Source organism: Vanessa cardui, chromosome 25 (assembly GCF_905220365.1).
Source record: "Vanessa cardui chromosome 25, ilVanCard2.1, whole genome shotgun sequence".
In the NCBI taxonomy this organism is placed as follows: Eukaryota; Metazoa; Arthropoda; class Insecta; order Lepidoptera; family Nymphalidae; genus Vanessa; species Vanessa cardui.
This window is the reverse complement of record NC_061147.1, coordinates 129003-135002: the sequence shown is the minus strand read 5'-3', so window position 1 is coordinate 135002 and position 6000 is coordinate 129003. Positions and strand designations below refer to the sequence as shown.

The 6000-nt window shown below is 35.6% G+C and overlaps 1 protein-coding gene across 1 annotated transcript in view; it reads left to right on the top strand.

The window, feature by feature from the left end:
- The window catches only part of LOC124540415 (hexokinase-1-like), a 27615-nt gene continuing 21615 nt past the window's right edge, over window positions 1-6000 (top strand). The window contains exon 1 of the mRNA XM_047117945.1: window positions 1-189. The gene's annotated coding sequence lies outside the window, so the exon portion shown is untranslated. The remainder of the gene's footprint in view (window positions 190-6000) is intronic.

Here is a 6000-nt window from a genome sequence, read left to right as displayed (position 1 = left end):
ATCGTGGGGGCAGTGGCGGCGTGCTCGCTGTTGGAACTGGACGCACTCGACCGTCGACGGCTCGCTCGCGGCAGTGTTCGCGCTAACGTCGTCGTGGTCGCTCGCTCGGTCGCGCCTCCGATACAATATCTCGTCGGCCTTGGTATCTATTTTGATTCGTTGTGGTGCGACACGCACTCCGACCCACGTGTGAGTATCGTTATATCTTTTCACTATCGATTTCCAAAATACTCGTCAAACAAATGGAAAACCATGAAATCCCCAATATATGTTCGGTTGAATATTATTATAGACATTAAATAAATAACATTATTAACTCATCGAAAGTATTTATAAAAATGTATCTATTCGTTATATTTTATAATTTAATAAAAGTTTTTTATCACTTATTTAAATCGGCGTTAACATACTTACGATATTGTTTACAATTCGTTAGAAAAATATGATATTACCTATAAATTATTTAATTTTGGATTAAATGATCATAATATAAAAGTTTAATAGTAAAAAAAATACAATAAATAATTCGCACCATCGTCACTCGTGTGTCAACAGCGCCGACATTCCAAACCAAACGCTATAATGTAAATAATGCATAATGAGGCCCGTTTCTCCGCGGCCAGCAATTTGCGTCGCCGAATTATTTCAGATCACAAAAAATACCTCTACGTTATTAATTTTTTTTTAAATATTCCGACCTATAATGTTATGTTCAAGTTAAAAACAATCTGGAGTTACGGTTTAACATTTGACACTGGTCCGAGTTAGGGTCATTGGCCCTTACGACTAGCATCGATTACCAGAACCGGGATTGGTTATTTAATATATTTCATTCATAACGAATTCTTCATTTATATAATATGTGATGATTATTATGATTCTTATTTATTTTGTTTTGACAAGAAGCATGAAGTTACTAGCTGTTAAAATAATATATGTAGTTACCATTGCATACAGTAACACATAAATACATATATGCTACCTTTTTAAAAGTTGAATTTTTTCGAATTGAATTTCCATTTGTTTGAAATAAAAATATAACTCAAAGATTAATTACCCGAGTAAGTTTTGTACTTTTGAAGCGCTGAAACATAGTATAGATTCTACTGCTGAAAAGCCGGCAAACAATTTAAGGTTTCTCATAACGCTAAATCGAGACATCTTCTATAAAACAATTGTCTTTAAATTAAGACCAACTTCCGTTGCTATAATTAATACCTACATGAGTTTTGTGTAATTTATGTTTCACGTAAGCTCATTGTGTTGTTATTCCTATTCTAGTGCAATCACTGAAACGTAGCTTTGCGTTATTGCATTAAATTTTGTGGGCAACAGGCGATTGATCACGATTCAGGAATTATTTTGTCCAATAGAGATGAACAAATTAGACCTTATTAATTGGAGCTCCGATGTTGCGTGATTCGCAACGTCAAAGTCGCTCGTGATTAATTCATTAAGACCACTTGTGGAGCGAATAGTTTACACATTTATTGTGAAACGTTTTAGCTTGTCCTCCTACTTTACGCGAAGCTGTGAAACACGATATATCTGTACCAGAGAGCTAACCCAATTTGATTATGGCTGCAATATGCAGCATATTTATTTATAATATATATCGGCGGATAGCAAATGAGAGCTACTCGATGGTAAGTGATAGACAACAGCGCTGTGAGAAATATTAACCATTCCTTACATTTTCGATGAGCTCCCATCCTTGGGAACTAAGATGTTATACCACTTGTTCCTGTACACTGCCTTACTCATCAAACTCAAATCAAAATACAAAAATAACGAGCAATACTGATCGGTAGTGGCCTAAGCAAATTTACAAAGCCAAGAAAAGATTAATAATAAAACTAATTCTTACTCTCCATCCCGATAACGATCTCTATTGCGATATACCGTTGTGCCGTTCCTCCTTTTCTCTATAGATATGTTAATTAAATATAAGTTTTAACAAAACCACGAAACAATAGAAGAAATAGTCAACTCACGAAACATATTTTAGCATAATCATCTATAATATGCATATACGTATGTATATCGATAAACAAATGGCGATATTTGGAAATCGTTTAGTTGAGTTGTACTCGTATATATAGGTGACAATTTGTGTTTGGATTATTTTGTTTTCAATTACTTTTTGTGACATGTTAGGTGGAGTAATTTATTAATGAAGATTTTTACAAATACCATACCCGTGTAGGTGGTTTAAATAAATAGGAAACTTTCGTTAGGATTATACTAAGGTGTAAAAATACCGTAAAAACGCATCCACAGATCTATAGATAAATAAAAACATAATCAGTTAATTATATTTATTTCTAAAAACATTTAACAACGAGATTCATTTCTCTGTAATAGCTAAGTGTCATGAAGAAATGTTAAACTTGTTACGGCATCATTTTCATTCGTCAAGTGGGCCGTGTTGTGGGATATGAATAAAACTTAAAAACTTGATATGTACACACTGATTTCATCCGATTTTATTTGAAACCTCGAGATCCACAGCCTTCAATGTGCGTGTTGAATGATTGTAGAGATAACGAAAATAAAATGTAGAGTTGTTTGCGGGAGCGAGGCGTGGTCGGCGCTGGAGGCTTGTTTGTGGGCCGTGCGAGTCGCGTCACGCGTCACGCTGCGCCCGACATTTGTAAACATGTTGATCGTAAGAGAATTAACGATCAATAATTGACTATCTACATTACTTTGGTAACTGATCAAACAATGTCTACAGGTAGCGTAGAAGTCGTACCGATATAATATATCATTTCAACGGTTTCTCACTCATTAGATATTCTACCGCGAAACAACAGTACGCAGTATTGTTGTGTTCCGGTTTGAAGCGTGAATGAGCCAGTGTAACTACAGGCACAAGGGGCATAGCATCTTAGTTCTAAAGGTTAGTGGCGCATTGACGATGTGAGGAATAGTTAATATTTCTTACAGCGTCATTGTCTATGGGTGATGGTGACCACTTTCTATCAGGTAGCCCATATGGTCGTCCGCCAACCTATTCCATAAAAAAATATTTGTTTAGGTTCAGTGCAAAACAAAATCAACAGTAAATGACAAGCACATTTTAAATGATAACATCTTACCTGTGTCTTTTAGGAAGAAAACTTAACTGGATTATACGATATTTGATATCGATGATTGTTATAAAATGAGTAATGTTTGATTTTAACTTAAAATCCATAGTATCTAGTCTAGGAATTACTGAGGACATAAGCGACTAGTATGATTAAAATGAAATATTCCAAATATTTTTTGTAAACTAATTGGTTCATGATAAAAGTTAGATGTCCTTGCAATAGCGAGATTGCAATTTCTCTTATGTGTCTTGCGGTGTCCTCGGCTAATGGATTCGACCGCGGCGCGCGCGCACCGCCCGTCGTGGCTCCCTTGACGCCCCTCGCCCTTCTCCGGCGTCAATCTTCATTTGCTGGTGTCTATGTGAGTTTCTATTTATGCGATGCCTATTTTCGATTTGCAATTTTAAAATATCTGAACCGTTGCCATTGTATTTAGATCGATTGTGTAGTTGTTATACTTTATAGCAAGTGAAAAGTTTTAAATCAATTTCTTTGAATTGTAGGATGTAAAGTTCTCTGCTTACTGTGACTGTTATATTCATACGTAGCTCAGAAAGATTTATTTTACCCCCATTTTGGATCCCCCTAGCAGCTTAGCTGTTAGAGCAAGAGTCATACTCTAATCAAGAGCGCATCACCACAGACTGCATAAACTCTTGTCATCAGTCAGCACTTAAGAAAGAATTATTACTAACAAAAGACGAAATTGGCCACGAAGATGCCCTTTTATAAATATTCGAGTGTCTGAGTTTGATTAGTGAAAACTTCCCAACATTCTCTCAATAATAATATGAAGAAGCCACACAGGAACTTTCGCCACGACTCGTAATTAATTTGACAACGTCGTGATTTATTTTGTGAGAAAAACCTTGCTTGAATATCTTAATTATTACAAAATGTTTGGCAAATAATTGAGCGTTAAGCGAACAACGATTAAAGAGCGTTTAAAATAAGAAATTGATTACCTAAAATAAGAAGTGGATTGTCGTCCTGGATTAGGAGCAAGAATTTCAATAAATATACTTTTGTTTCTAAATCAATCGTCAGTCACTTTAGTTGGGTTACAGTTAGTGAGTTAAGATTAAGCAATCTCTTATTTTGCATCAGTAGTCTTAGTTCACCAGACACCATTAAATATTTCACTTTCTTTGGAAAAAAAATGAATGATTGTAATGATTTACAAGTATTTTGGTGATTTTACCGTTATGCTATTAAAACACATAGAATTAATGTTACTTTATTGGTCTGCGTTCGTTTACCACTGACCGCAATGGACTCGAACTTTGTGTGGTTTTTGTTGACACTTGCGTGGAAGCTATTGGCATATGCCATCATTAACTACACGTTGTGTCGAACAACAGCTGCGCCTGTGAATGTAATGAAGGCGGTGATTACTGAAACAATGCCACGTCCCAATATTTCGAGTGTCAAATCTATAATAACAAAAACTGTCATAGCAGTGAATTACTAAGCTCACGCTAGCGTTTATATTGTGAAAGCCAGTTTTTTTTATAAAAGTTAAGCTGTAAATTATATATAATGTAATATATAATAATACTAAATAAATATATAAAACTCGAGTTAAATATATAAAAAAGTTAAATATATAAAAGTTGAGTCGAGATGGCCCAGCGGTTAGAATGCGTGCATCTTAACCGATGATTGCGGGTTGTCGCTGATTCATGTGCTTAATTTGTCTTTATAATTCACCTCGTGCTCAGCGGTGAAGGAAAACATCGTGAGGAAACCTGCATATGACAAATTTCATAGAAATTCTGCCACCTGTGTATTCCACCAACCCGCATTGGAACAGCGTGGTTGAATATGTTCCAAACCTTCTCCTAAAAGGTAGAGGAGGCCTTTAGCCCAGCAGTGGGAATTTACAGGCTGTTGTTGTTGTTGTTGTTGTAATATAAAAGTAGTGTTTATTTGTTAGTTTGTTCTCTAAGCGCTTCTAAACCGGTCACCTGATTGTTATGAAAGTTGCTTAAAACTTTTGTTTGAACAGATTTATACATCATATATACGAACTGTGCTGGGCTTTATTGCGCCGCGTGAAGTCGGGGCGGATAACTAGTATCACATAAACGTGATGATGTGATAAAGTATTAAACGAGACTTCAGACTTACGTTATCACATCATTTTCGTTTCGATAATACGACTGCAATAATGGCCTTTATGTTGTTTTCTCCAGCTCCAGGCATTATGTAACTCTCAAATCATAAACAAACATATCATTAAGTATATTTTAATTGCTCAGTAATGCTTACTAACAGAGTTTACACGTGTTTATAAGTGCAATGGGTTGAATTTCTTATTTGGCAAATTGTTTGTCGCTCGGCAACATTTTTGAGAGTAAGCGTTTTCACAAAATTGTTCGGATATTCTTTAACAAAACACCCGGACACTTTTACTTAACAGTTTTGCTGTGTATGTATTTTGTTGTAAACCTAATATTATAAAAGGCGGAACTACTTAAATCGAACATTATACATTTGGGAAAAACGTCCTAATAATCGGATGCGAAAAATATCAATTTGTCAGAAATTTATTCGACGCGTGCAAACGATTTGTTCTTTCACAGACGAGATCAATTAAAACACAAATTAAATACATGAAAGGCCAGTGTGACCTGTTCGGAATCAAACTAGCCCAGCGACTGCATCCTGGAATCTTGACCCACAGATTCTATGATGTAGTGTAGTGGCTAGTGGACTTTTACGGGATCAATTGAATGAATTGTTAAAGTCAATATACGCAATAGTTAAGACAGTTAAATAAACAATGACACTGTAATGAGGCACTTAGATAAACTTTCTATGAAAATTAAAACTCAGCGTACGTACGTAAGTGCGGTCGCGTTTCGCAGTTGTTTACTCGCCCCGAGCATCATTACATCGTGTG